Source organism: Corapipo altera, unplaced genomic scaffold (assembly GCF_003945725.1).
Source record: "Corapipo altera isolate COAL_440 unplaced genomic scaffold, ASM394572v1 0, whole genome shotgun sequence".
Lineage (NCBI taxonomy): Eukaryota > Metazoa > Chordata > Aves > Passeriformes > Pipridae > Corapipo > Corapipo altera.
Genome location: NW_020884872.1, coordinates 88,327,022 through 88,345,703, shown reverse-complemented (window position 1 = coordinate 88,345,703; position 18,682 = coordinate 88,327,022). Strand labels below are relative to the sequence as shown.

General features: G+C 43.5%; 1 long non-coding RNA gene across 1 annotated transcript; it reads right to left on the bottom strand.

The window, feature by feature from the left end:
* Positions 1–15,459: 15,459 nt before the first annotated feature.
* LOC113949234 lies at positions 15,460–17,401 on the bottom strand. The gene is made up of 2 exons (XR_003528391.1): positions 16,964–17,401; positions 15,460–15,550 (listed from the first exon to the last, which is right to left on the bottom strand). It is a non-coding gene; the product is annotated as an uncharacterized LOC113949234 (long non-coding RNA).
* Between the last annotated feature and the right edge of the window lie 1,281 nt (positions 17,402–18,682).

The window sequence follows — 18,682 nt, the reverse complement described above, 5'->3', positions numbered from 1 at the left end:
AAAAGAGATAAAATGCTAATTGCTGAGTTTTGGGTGGCATGGGGTTGGACACTGAGGGAATTACTTTAATTTCCTGCTCATACACTGTTTTATCTTGTCCTTTCAAATCTGAAGGCCCAGTGTGTGCATGGTAATTGGTGTTCAGTTGCTGCTCTACAGTGAGGGGCTACCTAGAAAGAGGGGATTTGAAAGGAATCTCCTGCCACAAACTAGCTTGAGTGGATAGAGCTAATGGAGATATGTCACCACAAGTAAATGCCCCTGAGACAGTGGCTCCAGGTCCCAGTATACACAGGCATGCAGGTACTACCATATCTGAGCAACTAGAGATGTGAATAAGATCAGAATTCAACTTTGAAATCCTCCAGAGATGTGCAAACATCCTCTAGCCAAGATTTTCTGTCTCTTAGCACTCTACCTAGTGACCCTTTAACCTGTGGGACACCTTACATCTGCAATTCCCCCCTCCCAAGCAGGGAGACATTGGGACATGGGTGTGTCAGGTTAGGATGCTGATGCCTCTGACTCCCTCCTTGCTGTGAGCCAAGGTGTCGAAATGAACCCACCACTTCAATTAGCTGTTAAAAGAAGGGGATTAAAACACCTCCTACCATGCTTCATTCCCTGTCTGTAATGTGTAGACAATCCCTCCTCAACTCCTCAACTCATGTGGGTGTTACAAAGAAAAAGACAGGAAAATGGTAAGGTACTCCATTGCTATGGCAACAGCCATTGAATTATGGGTGGATAGAATCAAGTCAAAATGATAATGGAGATGCATTTGTGTCTCCTGCTCCCTGTTTATACATGTCATTTTTCACTGGTGTTCCTGTTGTGTGTTATTCCAGGAACAGAACGCAAAATGTTGCCTCCACTCCCTGGTCAGAGGGCATGGTCTCCCACAAAGACTTTTATCTATGTCTATTAGTATTCTGTGTTTCTGAGGTTTTGTAAAATATACATGTCTCCACCAGGGTTTGTCTAGTGCTAACCCCTATTATTTTATTGTCTGGCAGAAAAACATAAATAGAAGAAAAGCAACTAATTCCCCTGAGTGGACATCTGTGCTGATGCTAAAGGAGGTCCCAGGAAGAAATACAGAAAGGACTGTGCTCTGCTGTGATATAACTTTTGCAGTAGGAAAAAGGACCATATTTAAGCATCTGTTTTGCACAAAACTTTTCCAGCCTTCACTCCTGGAGCTGAACCCTCCAGCTGGGTGGACATCTCTAGTCACAACATCCATCTCGTATCAAGTAAGCCTTGTTCCAGGGTAGAAGACACATTGTTCCGGGGAAAGGAACCCTTGACACCAAGAAGTGACTAAGCAAAGATGAGTCATAGTAATGAAGGAGGATAAAATTTGTTGCTAACTAGATTTCAATTTGCACCATCACAGTGTCAAAATCTGTGTATTTATACTCAATTATCTTTGTGACACTTAGTTTAGTTCAGAGGGGAACCAGGAGAGAGAACTGGCTTTATGACAAACAAAACTAGATATAAGAAGCCTGGAGCTCAGCAGTGTTGGCTTAGACTTCCATGCTATGTGAATGTGATTCATGAAGGCAAACTCATCACGCTGAGGTTTCTGGGTCTTTTTGGAGGCGTCAAAGACAGCTTGTGGCTCAGGCTTACCAGCAACATTGAGGTTTGATTAGGAAGTTGAACATGGAACACTCTGGATGTAGGAAATAAGGGAAGAAGGAAGGAACAGAGCTGGAAGAGGAGGAGAGATGACTGTCCTAGCATTCTTATCTTGGACACAGTCTGAGCAGTATTATTTGGCCTCAGAGGTAAAGAATACTCCTTAGAAGAACAGATGAAACAACACAGCCCAAAGAGATTGATGGAAAACCAGTAATAAGATGTCACATCTTTCCAGAAGCCTAAAGAAAACTCAAAACCATCAGTAGAAAAGCCCCAAACCCACAAGAACTGGAAACTCATATAGCAAGAGGGCAGAAAGAAACAAGGACATGCACATAAGTAGGAACCAGGCACTGATTATGTTTCTTAATTCACCCTATTGCCTGTATCAGTGGATGGATTTCCATTTAACACTGGTTAAAGTGGGTCACATCTCTAAAGAGCAAAGGATAAATGCCTGCTCCTGGCTATCATTGCCCCATGCTGAGAGTTGTTTTGCAGACATTCTAAACCTCTGGAGCAATTTTTTATGAAGCAAACATTTATGCTTAACTTTAAAGCAGCATAGATCTCCATATAAATCTAAAATGTATACAAAGGATCATTAAATTTTTATTGTGCAATTCTGGAGGGAAAAAAAACAACCCCCCAAAAAACGCAACAAAAAAACCCAAACACAAAAAAAACAAGCCAGCAAGAAAAATTTTTAATATAAATGAGGTATGTTTACCTCATATGATATTTTGACTAGAGATGAAACAGAGGTATTTTGGAGCTGTTTGCCCACAAGAAAATTAAAAGAAAATTGTCTGAGAGGAAGAAGGTGAAATCTCAGAGGCCTTTGTTGACACCCTTGATGCATAACTTTCCAGATGCTTCTAATAAGCCTCAAGGTACATAATGAATACAGTTCTGCAATAACACCACTGGCAATATTAGAAAGCCTCATCAGTTTTAGTCTGATGCATTTTCTTATGGATACAGGGAGGAGGAGGCACAGCATAACAGCAATAATGAATAACAGAGATGAAACAGACAGAAGTGATTGGAGCTCATGACAAGTATTGAGCAATGTGAAGGTTCGGCAGGATTGGATTTGGCTTTGTGGCTTGGCCCATTTTAAAGAGAGGGATTGTTTGCAAAGCGTCAGTGTGGGATTAGATTTCCAAACTCTTCAAAGTCTGAGAGAGGCTTGGATAGAAAACAAAGTTTTGGGCTATTTGCTAAATAATAATAGCAGCAGCTTCTTGTTGCTATGTTTGATCCAAATATTTCCTTGGAAATAAAGAACAGTAGCAGCTTTTGCAAAGTTGGATAAGCTGATTTGAAACCAAATTCAAAATATAAATAACAATAATCATTTGGAGGGGAAGCGAGTTACCAAAATCCCAGTTAGGTAATCTGCAGGTGAATTTTTCTCCCTAGGCTGCTCTTAAGACCATGATCTGTACCACCATGAGTAATGCAGAGAAGCGGATGATTATCTGATTCATCACTGGTGATGAAGGAACTTCTGATGAAGTTCCTGGTGTCAGGTTTAAAACAAAGAGGAACAGCATGTTTCTTTTTCACTTAGTGCACAGAAATTTGCTTCTAGAGGGCATAAAAAACCATATATCCATTGTAGCTGTGCATAAAGTGTTGCCCATGTTCAAACTCTAGCTCAGAAGGTCTTAAAATCACTACTAAAAGCTGAGAAGGCCTGTTAGGAAAGGTTCACTTTATCCATTACACCTTATCCTACAGGTTCTTGACACGTCAGAGAAACAACACTGACCCAGAATAAAACTTGGTTGCATTTTATTCCAAGTTTTCAAATTTCTCTCATTCACAGATATTTTTGTCCAAATCACTACTATAAAATTAAGAAATTAAATGTTTTAGTTGTTTTAAAAGCTTATAAGTGATGAATACAAGGTCTAAAGGGCTGGCATTCCAGCCAATATGTGTTGTTCTGTGTCACAGCAGTTAACGTCTGAAAATTCTGCCAAAATGAAATAGTGTGGGAAGATAAGACCCTGGTGGGCTACTGCCAAGACCTGGAAGGATGTCTTTGCAGTTAATGGATTTAGCAATAATTTTGTTAATTATTGGCTTCCTTTATGAGTCTGACTCCAAAATACAGTTCATAATTCGAAAAGAGTAGAATTCAAACATAGGAAAGCAATAGTGATCAGGCATGTTTTCAGCTGCAGTAAAAATGACATGGTGTGATTTGTAGATGACTAGTCAAACTAAACTCTAGTTCACTCTTCTAGACTCACATCCCCAAACAAACTCACATAATTCTCTCTTTTATCTCTCTAGATTGTCTGCCAATATAGTTTTTTCTCATTTTGCACACACAGGTGTCTTGTATTCAATCAGAAACTGGGATAATCAGTGATTATTGATAATGATGGCCATATGTTTCCAGCAGGAAAACCAGGAAACAAATTATATTCTGCAGCAAAATTACCACAGGGTATTCTGAGCCTGCTGGTCCCCCATCAGCAATACCAACTAGCCTGGTATTGCTAGTTCATGATGTTCCCTGTAGCCTGCAGCACCCATGGGACTAAGGTAGCTCTTGACACCTTCCCCACTGCTGCCCCTGAACAAACAATGTGGAGCAACAATCAACCAAGCCACAGCTTCAGCACATTTCAAGACTGGAACTACAGTTAGAGGGTCCTGCCCTCAAACAGCCTCTTTGACACTGGTTTTCAAATAGAGAAGACTTTTTGTGGTTTGGTTTATTTTCTTTCTAAGGCAGGAGGCTGTTTTTAAGGAGGCAGGAAATGAGTAGCTTTCCAAAAGATTTTGATTTTTGTATGACTATCAGGGACATCTCTATTTATCACCATTAATTCCACCTGGTATGAGAAGGGATACTAACTCTTGTATTTAATGCTCTGGCTATTAGACTGTGTTTACATCAAAGTCCAGAGACCTCACCAGCTATCAGCGCAGACTGAACTCAGAAACCACGCGTGTCTGTGCTTGCATCTAGATGTCTTGGGAGCTGCTCAGCCCCACTACAAGCTGGAGGATCCTACATGCAGTCACAGTTCATGCTGCTGCTTCAATGTTTCTCGTTGTTTCAGCTCGGTGGGGCTTGCAGCTGCACGATCACCTCTTCCAAGGTACATGATGGAAACCTTGTGCCCAGCTGCATTGCCGTTCATCCAGTCACAGGACTGACTTACTGATGTTTCATTGAGCACCTCCTGGGCTAAGGAGAGGTCTGAGCCAGGACAGAAACAGTGAGTCCAGCTGAAACCGATAAATTCAAGGGAAAATAATTTGGGATCAGAAGAGAAGGACTTGAACAGTCTTCTCAAGAAGGCTGCTAATAAACAGAAATATGTGCAACCAAATTTTCCCATTTCACCCCACCATGGCATCATAAACAGTGTGACATCCATCCCTTCACCACTGTTAGAGGGAAGATCTGAGATGAGGCAGCATATATATTGTATTAGTTGAGCTTTTCAAGAACTTCCTGCTGGTTGTCCCTGTTAATGTGGCACTTAAATAAAATGTTTCTGCAATTCTGTGGTAATGGAGGGACTTATTTGCTGGTTTTGGCTAAGGAAAGTGTAGAAGTACCTGGTGGACTAGATAGTTCATAGCACAACTGATTGTAACATGGAACAGGAAGAAAATCATCCCTCTGTAGCATACTTTCTTTCCAAGGAAGGACTGCTCATCATTTCTGCTCCTTGACATCCCTATAGCAGTTTCCCTTTACCAATGATGCTCAGTATCTTGTGATCCGGCAAGCTGCATAGTGATTCCTGGAACTGTGGGACTGTCTAGGGACAATGCTATGAAACGTCACCATCTGTTGGTTGTATCATCTGCTCAGTCTTATTTTTTCAGCCATGAGCCCATTGCTGTACCCCATGCAGACAGAGGTCTCATTGCAAACATTTTCATATTCATTCAGGACGTAATATAGACCTTATTTTAAGCTTAATTTGTTTTGCGCCAAAATGGAAAAAAAAAAAGTCAGGATTTGATGGCAATTCTTAGGGTGGAGTGGAAATGAATTTTTGGAAAACATTTGCTCGGCTTCGCATTATGTTATGCATTGTCTAAAATGCTTTTCTAGTGTTATTGCCTGGGTAGTTTAGATAGAAATAGATCTCCTGTTACTGGGAATTTCATCTCCTCCTGTTCAGCATCACATGTCATGGGTGGTTACTACAACAGTGGCTCTTTGATGTTTGCAGTCAGAAGATGGCAATGCACAGCAGGACAAAATAAAAAGCAATGAAAATGCTGTTTGCCCTAGTTTCCTAGTGAAAGAAGTACTACACAGTCATGCTACCTTTACAATAGCCTCCCTGTCAGTGTCTTTGCCTGCCTAACCCTTCAGTCCTCTTCTTTTTTTCCTGAGTATTTTTGAATATGTTGTACAATTTCAATGACTTTTGACAAAAAATTGGAGACCTTGAAGGTACTCTACAGCTAAAGATTTCCTGTTCATAGTCAATGGAATAAACCTTTACTGGTTGTCCAGAAGGAAATTCTGTAGCAAAACCACAAGCCTTAATGGACATTAGAGAATCAACCACAAGACACAGATCCATAGGAAGGCAGGTTTTGGTAACACCATATGTTAAAGTGAGCTGTCAGTGTCATGAGTACGGCTGAAGGAAGGAAGTACAGAAACACTGTGAGCTCTTGTCTCCACTGGAAAAATGGTATGTCCAAGTCAACTCAGACAACATTTAGCAGTTTGCACAGACAACTTCCTAAGTTTTTAGGTGCCTTTTTATTTTTATTTTTTCTTTGGGTTTTTTCCATGTGTGTAAGGCATTACAGAGGAGGTAAGAGTGGATCTGGAGGACCTTTCATTCATTACCTGCTATCAGTATTGTGGTATTTGTAACAAACCCCTGCAATCCCAAAAGAAACATGGTACAAAGCAGAGAGTTGACACAGCAGCCTTTGGGGAAAAAGCGAGAGATCAATATCACAAGGAAGGAGGATATAGGCAGCAATGAGAGTACACAGTCTCAACCCGGAAAGCCAACTGTACCCTGGACTGCATCAGAACCAGCAGGTCCACCAGAGCAGGTCAAGGGAGGAGATTCTCCCCTTCTCTTCTGGTGAAATCCCACCTGGAGTACTCCATCTAGCTCTGAAGTCTCCAACATAAAAAGGTCGTGAACCAGCTGAAACGAGAAGGTCATGAAGATGATCAGGGGACTTGAGCATCTGTGCCATGGAGATAGGCTGAAGAAGAAAAAGCTCCAGGGAGACCTTATTGTGACCTTCCAGTACCTGAAGGGGTCTACAAGAGAACTGGAGAGGCACTTTGGACAAGGGCATGGAGTTACAGGACAAGAGGGAATGGCTTCAAACTGACAGAGGACAGGTTTAAGTAAGATATTAACAAGAAATTCTTTAGTGTGAGGTGGTGAGGCACTGACACAGATTGTCCAGAGAAGTTGTGGCAACCCCATCCCCGGAAGTGTTCAAGGCCAGGTTGGATGGGGCTTTGAGTAACCTGGTCTAGTGGAAGGTGTCCCTGCTCCTGAGCAGGAAGGTTGGAACAAAATGATCTTTAAGGTCCCTTCCAACCCAAACTGCTCTACCATTCTATGATTACCTCAGAGCTGCAGTGGCCAGCAATAAATGGGTAGCTTATTACTCCTGTAGAGTAACACTCATTGAGATTTTGGTTTGATTTTTATAGAGCAATTTGATGTCTACCTCCAAGCTAGAAGTAATTTCTTGTTTGCTGGTCCCAGTACATGACACAGAGACTAACTCCAGCCTCCAAGGACTGTGATGAGTTTTACTCTTAATGAGCCATTTGCAGTGTGTATGTGAGCCTCTGAAGGTGGATATTCCTTTTGCATTTTTCTCTTTTGAGAGTGTCGCATTGCTGCTCTCCTTACCCTATGTATCAGTTTATGGACAGGAGAAATGGGGGTCACATGGCAGAGGCGTGTCCATAGGGAGCATGCTTTCTAACAGCAATCCTTTAAGCCCTCTCTGAGCATCCATCCAGCACAGATCACCCCCTTGTCATGGATGTTGTCTGCTCTGTGATCACACAGCCCAGTTCAGCTCCTCAGATAGTCCTTTATTTGTGTACAGACAGCATCCCTGATTTCTTAGGAATGTCCAAGAGCTTTTTTTCAAACCCAGTCAAGCAGCTGTAGGGCCACAAAGGGCTGTGAGATGTCTGAACTGGGCCATTCTAGAGCTTGCGTGTGCAATGTCAGCCTGAATCCTCCTTCATTAGGCTTGGCATATCTCTGGTCATGTATTTGCATGCCCGCACAATACATCCGTTATTTAGTGTGTCAACATAACCCCCCCAAACCACCATTACAAGGCCTTTTGGAGCTCTTCAACATTTTCCTGCTCCAGGATAATTCAGCAATTACAAGTCCCACCCAGGAGATATGACCACATACTGGAAAAGGACGGACTGTTCAAAAGTGCTTGATGCAATTTTACTAAGTAACACAGGCAAAACTACTCAAACAAAATCAGAAAAGAATCAACATTTCCACCCAAAAAGCCTCATTCAATGTAATGGTGAGAATACATCAGCCTTTTGAGAATTCCTTTTCTGAGAGTTTGAAAAGCTTGGATAAAACTTTTCTCGTCTTCCAAGCATTCTCCTAAGAGATCCTTCGAGGAAAATGTGTGGTGCCTCAGTCCTCTACCATACATCTTGTACTAGCCCTGGGCTATGATGAAGGAATTTCAGAAGGGAAACCAAGGGACCAGTCAAAAAAGTTGAAGCTGTGACCCTTTTTCTATATCTAGTTACACTATTCTCTCAGTGCAACTAGCCTCAGGCCATCTCCCATATGTCAAAGCAGAGGAGCAGAGGTACACTCTACTTTGCTCATCCTTCAGGCAAAGCAGATGTGCTTTTTTCAAATTTACCTCGTAGTAGAAAAAAGAGTGTGAATGTAGATCTTTTGAACCCAAATTTGTTGCCCACTCCACTGAGACATCATTGCTTTAGGAACCTCCACAGACTCTGATCAGTAGAGCTTCTAATATTCTGAGGTTGTTTAAAGACTTACAACATGGGCCAAGGACCATCCTGGATTTAAGGGCTCTTGATCATCTCCTGGGACACAAAAGGGATGGCACACATTGACCCACAGAGTGGGCTCTCCTGCTCCCTGCAGCATCACACACTCAGCATCAGAGGATTCTCAGGCTCACAGTTCCCTGCAGTGGAACAGCAGAACTTCCGGGTTGAATTTCTGTCCACCCTTATGTTGCAGCACATATCTGGTCCTAAGCAGTTCAACCTCTACAAGCTGCAGACCTCCTGCAGGTCCACAGGGATCAGAATTCATTGGAGCCAGCTCCTGGGACTTTCCCAGACTCTCATCCATGTGCCTGACAGGTTCCTCTGACAGCCAGGTTTGGGGATTTGTCCCCAGGTAGACAGTTTTAGTAGAGGACTTTGAGGAAACTGGTTTACCATCTGTCTGTGTCTGCCTGTAGCAGCTTAATGGAGAGTAATGATCCTCCATGAACCCTCTAAATGAAAGCCATTAACTCAAAGGATGAGTGAAATTGAACTATTGTCTCACCCAATACTTCCAATTTACCTACCAGTTCATCGTGTCTAAGGTGTGCTGAACATGGACGTAGCCTCTGTCAGTCACCAAGTTGCAGGCAGAGAAAGAGATCCCTCCTTGGATCCCCAGGAAAGTTAAAATGTGCTGGCAGGTCCTTGGTCAGTTGCTGACTGATTTTTATAACTCAGTTTCTCTCCCTGTAATGTTTGAGGTTGGTATTTTTCCTGGTGGTTTGCAGTGACAGCAGGAATGTCCAGGAGCTGTTCTCCCACAAACCAAGTCTACTTCTCCCTGAGGCTCAGACCATGCAATAGGTGCAATATCAGTGGTCACAGACCCACTGGGTGTATTTATGCTGTTTTGTCAGATTCAGCCTGACACTTCTAGGGGTACTAAATTTAATACAAACACTAAACATGAAAACATCAAGATAAGCATGAATACGTGATTATAAAGATGCATGTGAGCTGGGGATCCTAAGCTCTCCCAGCATTTAGGATCTCCTCAGTCCACTGGCAGGAGGCACAGCAGACTTGAAAGGAGAGTTTGCCTGCAAATTCCCCAGTTTGAGGCAATATCTAACAAATTAGTACCCCTAAAACTGGAGTACTAGCAAACTAGTTTGATGCCCAGGGTACAGAGGTGCTTTGTGACCACTTACTGCAAAATGCAGAGGAGTTAGAGCAACTCAGCAATGTGTTATAGGTGAATTATTTTGTTCTTACTCATCATGCATCCAACTATGGGCAAAGGGGACTTTTCTATCCTTGATGTTTGATGAAGTAGATTTAATCAGACAGGACATTGGCCCTGATAGTGTCATGTTAGCCCATCTATTATTCAGGTTTTGTTTCTGCTGGTCCCTAGATGGATTGTTGTGTCTCCCAGATGTTCTTCCCTGTTCGTGCAATGTCTTTTTGTTTTCGTGGTCGACAACCTTGTGCCTGGTGTGTGCAAATCTAATTATATTTTGGTTGAACAGAAAATGTCAGTTTGCATACACTTCCAAGAATGATGGATGTCCTATCTCTGGAAATAACAGAGCCACAAATGGGAACTATCTACAAGTGTGAAGTTAACACACTCTGTTTGCCAAATAGAATAAAAAAATAAAATGCCCAAACCACAACACACCTTTATTCTTTGCTTCTAAAACTGCAGCAACAAATGAAAAATGGCAGTAAAGAAGGAGCTAATAGCATATAGATGATCTGTGCAGGGAACACAAAGATAAAGTCTCTGGTTTGGCTCCTGCTGGTTTCTTGCTCTGTGATCTTGGTGAGAGTTCATTTTAACCATCTGTTTTCTGTGCTGACACTTTTTTACCTCTTCTTCCTCACCATTCATTCTGTATGTGTGCTGACCTTCTCCTGCTCCTCCTAAAAATGTTTGGATCCTCCTCAGAAAAGACAACCAACCTTGAAATATCATCTTTTGCACTGCTGCCTGCCTCCATCAGTTGTCTGTTATCTTAGCCCAGCAAAAGACCTTCTGTTGTGGCTGCTTGTGTGCTTAAAGCACATGCAGAGGTTCTTGCAAAGCTGGGAACTGAGGCTATCAGGAGCTGCAAGAGAGACACCCCAATGCTGTGGACACACAATGCCTTCAACAAGCTCAGCCTGCTTTCCCAAAAAGTACACAGAGCTCCCTGAATAAACAATTTTAAGTATGTTTTATTTAGAATGACTGTGTTGGGGTTTTTTATGGTGTTCTCTCTTTCTATAGATTTTCTGATAGTGTGGTGGCTGGAAAGGCTCTTGGTGCCAGCTCATGTTGGAAAATGCACTATATATAAAATGTGATGTTGTTGACAAAACTTACAGACGACCAAAGCTCATTAACAGTAGCAAACAGCTGGTGTTAGTCAAAATGCAAATTAGTTTTCCATGTCAGGAAGGAAGGCACAAATAATCATCCCAAAAGGCAGCAGGGATCATTTAGGATCCTGTACAGCTCCGGGACATAAATCCTCCTGAATTTATGGGAATGCCTTGCTGCAAACAACAGCTCAGCTATGATTTCTTTGGATTAAGGATTCTTTCCATTCATTACCACAATTAGGATTAGGTTAAATCAGTACAACTGAGTCAGAGAGGTCTACAGAGTGTGAATCTTTCATTTAATGGCTTAAGCAATCCTGTTCAATTTTCACTGGACTTTTTGGTTCAGATGCCACCGGAAGGCAGTGACAGACCCTAATTATAGACATCTGTGAGTAACGCATTTCACAGCTGTTGTGCTATAATGGGCAGGAAGAAGTTTGGGCTGCAGCCAACACTTTCATGAAGTGCTGGATGCCTATTCCTGTGCCTCTGCTTGGTGCAGAGCCTGTGAGTTGCAGCTGCTCAGGACAGGAGGCAGGCAGCACTCCTAGGGCAGCACATTCCACGGGATAGACCAGTGCTATCAGAAAGACCAGCTGCACCTGAAACAAAAAGGTGGTTCTCGTTCCCAAGGAAGGTTCATCCCACTGGGCCACAACAACTACTGTCTCCAGAAGCTGAAGAATTGTAGAGAGAAGAAATTGAGCCTGACATAACAAGCCAGGAGACAGAGAGAAGAATATTGCAAAAAAAAAAAGACCCCTGAATGTTATCCCAGGGTACTTCCTCTCCTGTCACCGTGATCAGACTGTAAACTCCATGAGGCAGGAATGACAGTTGGCATCATATAGATAGAGATATTCTCTGGTAGGTCAGCAATGGTGTTGAGATACCTTTCTCTTCATTTGTCCTTGCAGATGTCACACTTCCAACATTCTAGGGATCCTGGAAGTGGTGAATAGGTCTGCAGGCTTAGAAATAGGTGCCAGCTATAAATAGTTTGATAACAACCTGCAAATAAACTGAAGAGCCAGAGTGTAATAGCAGAGGGGCTGTCACCATGTGTGAGAAGTGTTGCTTTCCCTACCACTGGCAGTCCAGCAACGGCAGCTGTGAACTAACCATGGAAAACATCCAAGTTGCCATGTGTTCAGACAGGGAAGAATTCAAGCTCAGCCCCCATTCCTCACAGCCCCTGCTATTTCTAGCTCCCTTTCATGTGTGTGTGTTTTAAATAGATACAATCTTTAAATAGTTATGACTTCAGATGGTAGTTTTCAAATAAATCCAAGTTATGGACTGTGGTCTGACTGAGTGCCCTGGGGCAAGGTCTGGCCTCTTATCATAGCCTTGGTCCTAGGATCCAAATGGATCAAACCCAAGACCCTCAGGACACAGCACCTGAGTTATTTCGTGCTGGGCTTTGTGTGGCTAGGTTACAAAGTTCTTCCAAGTTTCTGCCCAGGTAGATAGAGCATCACCTGAGTGAAGCACAGCCCCATTCTTCAGGGCACCTGGAAAATTTTGGACAGCACGGTGCCTGGCTGGAGGCAGCAGGCAAGGAACAATAAAGCAATGCAGAACTTGTCTACTGGTTTCAAACACGTGTGATGGATTATTTTATTGGAGTGTTTTGCAGTTTGGACAAGAATTGTCCAGTCCTCCAGCAGCTTTCACCTGGTTTTAACTACCAGACACCATAAACCAGAGGTTCCTCTGGAGAAACCTCTTCTGCCAGCAAGAACCAATCTGTTTATAAGAGATCTGATCATATTTGTACACTTGAATTTAAACTGAGCTTGTTAAACTGACAAGGCCTGAGTCTTGTCTCAGTCAATTTCTGCAACTATAAAGCAGGGACAAGTGAGAACAAGTTCCTTATAAACAAAACCACTTTTCTGACAGACTCTGTCTGTGAGCCACAAGACCTGCCTGCTTCTACCTGTGAGCATCTTCCAACATTATGGTCAGCCACTGAAAATACATTTGAAGCAAAAAGTCAGCTCATCCTCTCCTGTTAGCTTTGCTAACCAGGTCACTGAGTGATACAGAAGCTGAATGAAAGGATGGATGCTGGTTATAAAGGGTGCAAAATGTTGCAGCTGTTAAAAACATCCACAGTTCTGCACTATAGAAGGAGGAGGATCCAACTTTCCTGGCCAGAGCATGATGCTGACTCGTCTCAAAGCAAATGTTATTACGTGCAATGCTGTCCCACATGATGATGCGCTCAGCTCTCCATGCACCAAGTACTCTGTACATTGGCTGTGCATTCTCCAATACAACCAGTCATGACAATTTCTAGACTAGAACAATATCCATAAACTCTGCAGGAGTAGCTGCTTGGCTTGGTTTGGCTCTGTCCCTGTAGGGCTGATTCAACGGTCTGGTTCCTCCAGACTTGGTGCAGAGCTGGGAACTCACCATAACGCAAGTCTCCCTGCTAGGGTGGAGCAAGCACATATTTTTTAGATGACAGCTGAGTAAAGTCAGTCCTCTGGTAATTCATAAAACAGGGATAGTGCAAGAAGTCTTGAAGTTCTTGGCCTCTGGCAGAGATACTGGATAGCATCATGCTGTGTAACTTTATACAGCAAACCACGCCTTGGCCCAGCTTCCCTGTGGGGGTAGATTCTAAGGATGGCTAGTAGCCAGAGAAGGGCACTGGGGTTCAGCATCTTTTCAGCTGAAGGTACATGACAGTAGACATGTACCTGTCTAGCTGTACATTAGTTCCCCTCCACAGGCAGAAACCTGGTTCTTCAGAGCACAAGGGCAGGCATGTGCCTTAGGGTACAATCAGCTTGTTCCTGTTACACTGGCAGTGAAAAGCAGGTGAAGGCAAATTTGTCACTTCAGAAAATCATGCTTTTATTACATTATCAGAATCACAGAATGTTCTGAATTGGAAGGGATCCACAAGGACCATCAAGTTCCGTCAGTCCCCCCTGTTCTTCATAAAACCGCCATTTAGAGAGAGCATAAATTTCCTTCACTTCTGGTAAAAGAATATCTTGGTTTTAATCACTGCTTCCTAAAAATGAGCAGATGTGGGAAACTATTAATACCACCTCTGTTCCTGGATAGACACTGCCATGTGCTCAGCTTGAAGAGGAAATGAAGATCATAAACAACCATATCCCTTATTATAAGACCATCCTTTCCTCTGGCCAGTATAAATAGGATGACTAAAGCCTCTATGACCAGTACCTGCAAGGCAAATGGACTGTTTCCATCACACAGTCTTGGTTTCATCACATAGGATGATTGCAATGTACTGCATCCCACTGCCCAAGCAAATTTGCTGTTATTGACCCTCTTCTCGAACAGTTTTGCCACCTCAGTCCTGTTGCTATAGTGAACACACTGGAGCCTTCAGTGACTACGGGCCGGAACGTACTGTTGTCCCTTCAAGGAGAGCAGAGTGCCTCTAGCAAAGGCTGAACTCATCTTGTTACACATTTGCAAAGCAGGATTCAAGAGGAGTCTTTCTGATTGAGAAAGAAGAGTTTAGATTTATCCTGGACATAGAGGGTTTATCAGACTAGCTTGGCTAATGCACATGAGATTTCCATAGGCGTTGGCTCACAAGGGAATAATGGGCCATGATTCACTCTCAGCTCTTTCCATGGATCACCCCAAACTTTCTACAACACCTAAATGCTTCACGGAGACAGATTTTAGTGCAAATCTGAAGATAAGGCTTTAAACCGTTACCAGTTGACCTCACAGTAGACCTTCATAGCTCCTCAGGCCTTATTTGGTCAGGAACAGGACCAGTGCACACAAGACATTTCGTGCCTGATATTTGCTTTCAGCCACAACACTCTCCAGTGAGCAGGAGGGTCTCACTCATGAAGCTGAAGGGGTTTGCAGCTCAGGAGTAGGACTGGGTGCCCTAAAGATGTAAAGGTGATTTATGGGCTGCCTTCTGAGTCATGTCCTCAGGTGACTGTGTTCTGCTCATGTAACCTTCATGCAGCCTCAAGCAGACCTGCTCAGACCATCATCTCAACACAGATTGCAGTTCTGGAGTCACCACAGATGGAGTCATCACAGACTACCAATGCCTGGATGAGCATGCAGATCTGGTGCTTAGGGACATGGAATAGCGGTTGGACTCAAAGGTCTTCTATGTATTTTCCAACCTCAATGATTCTGTGATTCTATGTTGGCAGGCTACAGCAGCTTTTGGGCAGCCCTGACCCAAAACATATAGCCCTGACTCAAAACCCACAGTGCTGTGCCATAGTGTGAGACAAAACTATCAGGGACATGATCCATCTGTAGAGCCCAAGTCCTGCTCTGATCTGGTCCTTCTTGTGTTTAGAGCACTCTGCATGAGCAGAGTGACTTCATGCCTGTTTCTATACACCACACAGATACACCCAGAGTCACTAAACAAGGTCTAATCGAGGAGAGGAGGGCAGAAATTTTCTTTCTGGTATACTTTCATCTCTTCAGGCTCTGGTCTCTTTTCAGTCAAATGGAGTATGAATCATCTTTCAATCTTCCATTGGAGAACTGCAAGGGATTCATGAGGCAGCATGTGTAGGACATGTCAAAGCTTTCAGCAGAAACTCCTCTCCCACAGATCCCATAGAGCTGCACCCCCTGCTTTACAGACACATGAAGGGAAGCTTCTTTGCTCTACAGAAACAGAGACATCAGGCCCCAGCATGAGGTGGCATTGGAAATCCTTATCCTGAGCTAGCTCAGCCAGCTTTTCCTAGAGGAGAATATGAGCTCTGCTCAGTTAAATAACTCCTGCTACCATATGCTTCAGAGATTACAAAGCCCCCACTACCAGACTCCTCTCTCCTCAGATCCTGTGTTGCTGGGGGCCCCTCCAGTGTTTCATTAAGTTTCCTTTATTAAGGCTTCATGTACAATGAAGGACTTTGTGGTGAAGTAACAGAAGGCAGCCAGTTCGTGTGGGACTCTTTGTCTCAGGTTTTGTAAGAGCTGGTATTGTGAAAGCATTTGACATGCCCACCAACACAAATATAAAGACAATTTAATGACTTACTACTTTTAATTGGGGATGTAGAGAGGGAAAATAAAGAAGAAAGTGCCTGGATGAACTGCTACCAGAGGATTCAGGTGGGAATTTATTGTAGTAGCTCCCGAGACTGCCAATTGCCCATAGCAATGTATTCTGTAGGAAAACAGCCTCCACCACAGATGTGATTAAAGGTCCAGAGATGAAGGCAGAAGAGTGGTTGAATGAGTTAGAGTGGGAATAACAACTCCAGGTGGGCTTAAATCCACACAAGAAGCTTTTAGGGAAATTCTGTAGCACATGAGAGCAGGTCATGGAGGGGTAGAGATTTTGTTGCTCCGTCAGTGAATGCTCAGTCTGCAAAAAGTATTAAGCAACTGCCAGTAAAATGTAGGTCTTTTCCAACTGTACAAAGTTGGGCAGCACAAGACCACTACTGATTTTGGAAACACTAGAGGAGCCAAAAGTTGTAAATTCAGCTCTTGACTTTGGCTATGCCCTGACTGTAGTGGAAATTCACGGCTCAAGATGGGAAATATGGGTTATAATTTGGAAAAAACAGTTTGATGCTCAGAATCCCCTCTTCCAGCCCTAAAAGCTGTAGTCCTGCAGGTTTCTGAGCACTGTGGTGGCCTCCCAGAAGCAAAGCAGCAGGCAGAGTAGAATTGTCTCATAGCATGCAAAAAACAGCACAGCCTTATTTCAAGGTAGCTCTTGTGCTGCTGCTGATTTTCATGGGATAGAAGGTGGTGGTATATAGAGATTCCCAGGAAAATAAACATGACTCTCTGTGGTTGGTAGGTGTGAAATGCTATTTACTTGCCTAAAAGAGAGTATGAATTGTATTGGATGAGGCAAAGGGAAAAAATAATTGTTTAATGCCTACTTCCCCTCCTCCTACCAAAAAAAAAAAAGTGCTGTCAGTGACTTCATACCTGGGAAGGGAAAAAACTTTAAAACAATCTTCCTGGGAGGTCCTGATGAAACAGGGCTGTCAGAGACGGCAGCCGGTTGCCCTTCTGATTTGAAACCCAGCTAATTAGCTCCAAAGTATGGTGCTTCAGATCTGAACAGCACATGAAGCTGCTGAGTTTGATATTTCCAGGCCTGTCAGCCCATGCATTAAAAAAAAAAAAAAGAGTGAGGGAGCAGAGGGCTTAATGAGGCACCCTGGGGCAATTTGGCAGAGCTGGAAAAGAGAACGCCTTGGTGGCAAAGCCCTCCTCATACGGCTTCCTGACGGGAGCCTGGGGTAGAGAATGGTGCTAAAGGAGGAGTAATTCCTCTTCCCAGGGCCCCTACAGGGATTCACAAAGACTGGGACCAGAAGGCAACACCAATAAGGAGGGGAAACTGTGCTCAGGAGTAGCACAACTGCAGAGCCAGGGCACTGTCTTGTAGCAGCAGCCTCTTCCTGGCATCCTAGGGCTTTGAGCTGCAAGAGGATGCAATGTCATAGTCTTCTGGGGAGGCAAAGTCATGCATAGACGTTGTTCCTATTTCTTGTGCTAGGCTTGGGATAGCATCAACTCCATTTGGAGGCCCTTCTCTGAAGATACTTGGATGTGGTAACAGCCCTGGAGCAAACCCCTGGACCAAGCCACATATTATGTTAAAAAGTGCCTGAAACCAGGACAAGACCTGCATTAAGAGGCGTCAGTACCCCTAGCAGGCTGTCTCCTGTAAAGCTGGCAAGGCACAGTTACCACTGAGTGAACTTTAGGCGAGTTCATGGGGACATCCCACCTCCAGGTGCGGGACATCTACCCACGGAGAGACAAGTGAGGGATTGAGTTTTTCTAAGATACAAACGAGAACGAGACTAGAAATCAGGCACCTAAATCCTATTTGAAGTTCGATTTTCTCCAGAACAGAGTTTATCACATCTGGAATAGAATTGCTCTTCGTAAAGACTATTGCAATGGCATCACTGAACCTCAGAGGTTGTTATTCAAGCTCAGATGATGGCTTAGCAGTTGCCAAATGCAATTTGTTCAGCTAAGGTCCCAGGACTTATACAGATGTTCTCCAGATGTTTCACCCTTAAAGTGATGTCACTGCAGCAACACATACCAGTTTCCTAAGTGGGTCAGGAAGCCACTGCTGTCTTTAATCACTCAGGTTTTGAGAGCTATAGCATCTACTGAGGGCTCCAACCCTTCCTAGAATGCAGGAGAGCCTGGGAGAGCTCCATGCTGCTGTATAGACACACTGCCTGTATCCAAGGCAGGCATAGGAAAGCATTCCTAAGTATGTCCAAACTGCAGTTCAATTGAAACTGGGACAGTGTTACAGGTGACATCCTCCTTGATCTCTGATGTATGAGATCTTTTACAGGGCTGTTTCCTATTTCAAACATCCCTAATTTTTTGCAAGGGATCGTGCTGCCAGGCATAGGAGAAATGTCCTCTTTGGGACCGTCTCACACTTGCAAACCATAGGCTGTCCTTTTTGCCCCTTAGCCCTGGAGGAAGAGATAAAATGAGAAGAGGAGAGGCTGTTAATTGTGACAGTCCCTACAGCAGGACCCATCAAGGAGTGATTTTCATTTCAATGCCTCACTGGAGAAATCTCAGCTCAAAGAAAGGGCTTAGCCAAAAGAAACTAGAAGACAATATTATTCAGGTAATCTAACGTTATGCTTCAGAGAGCAC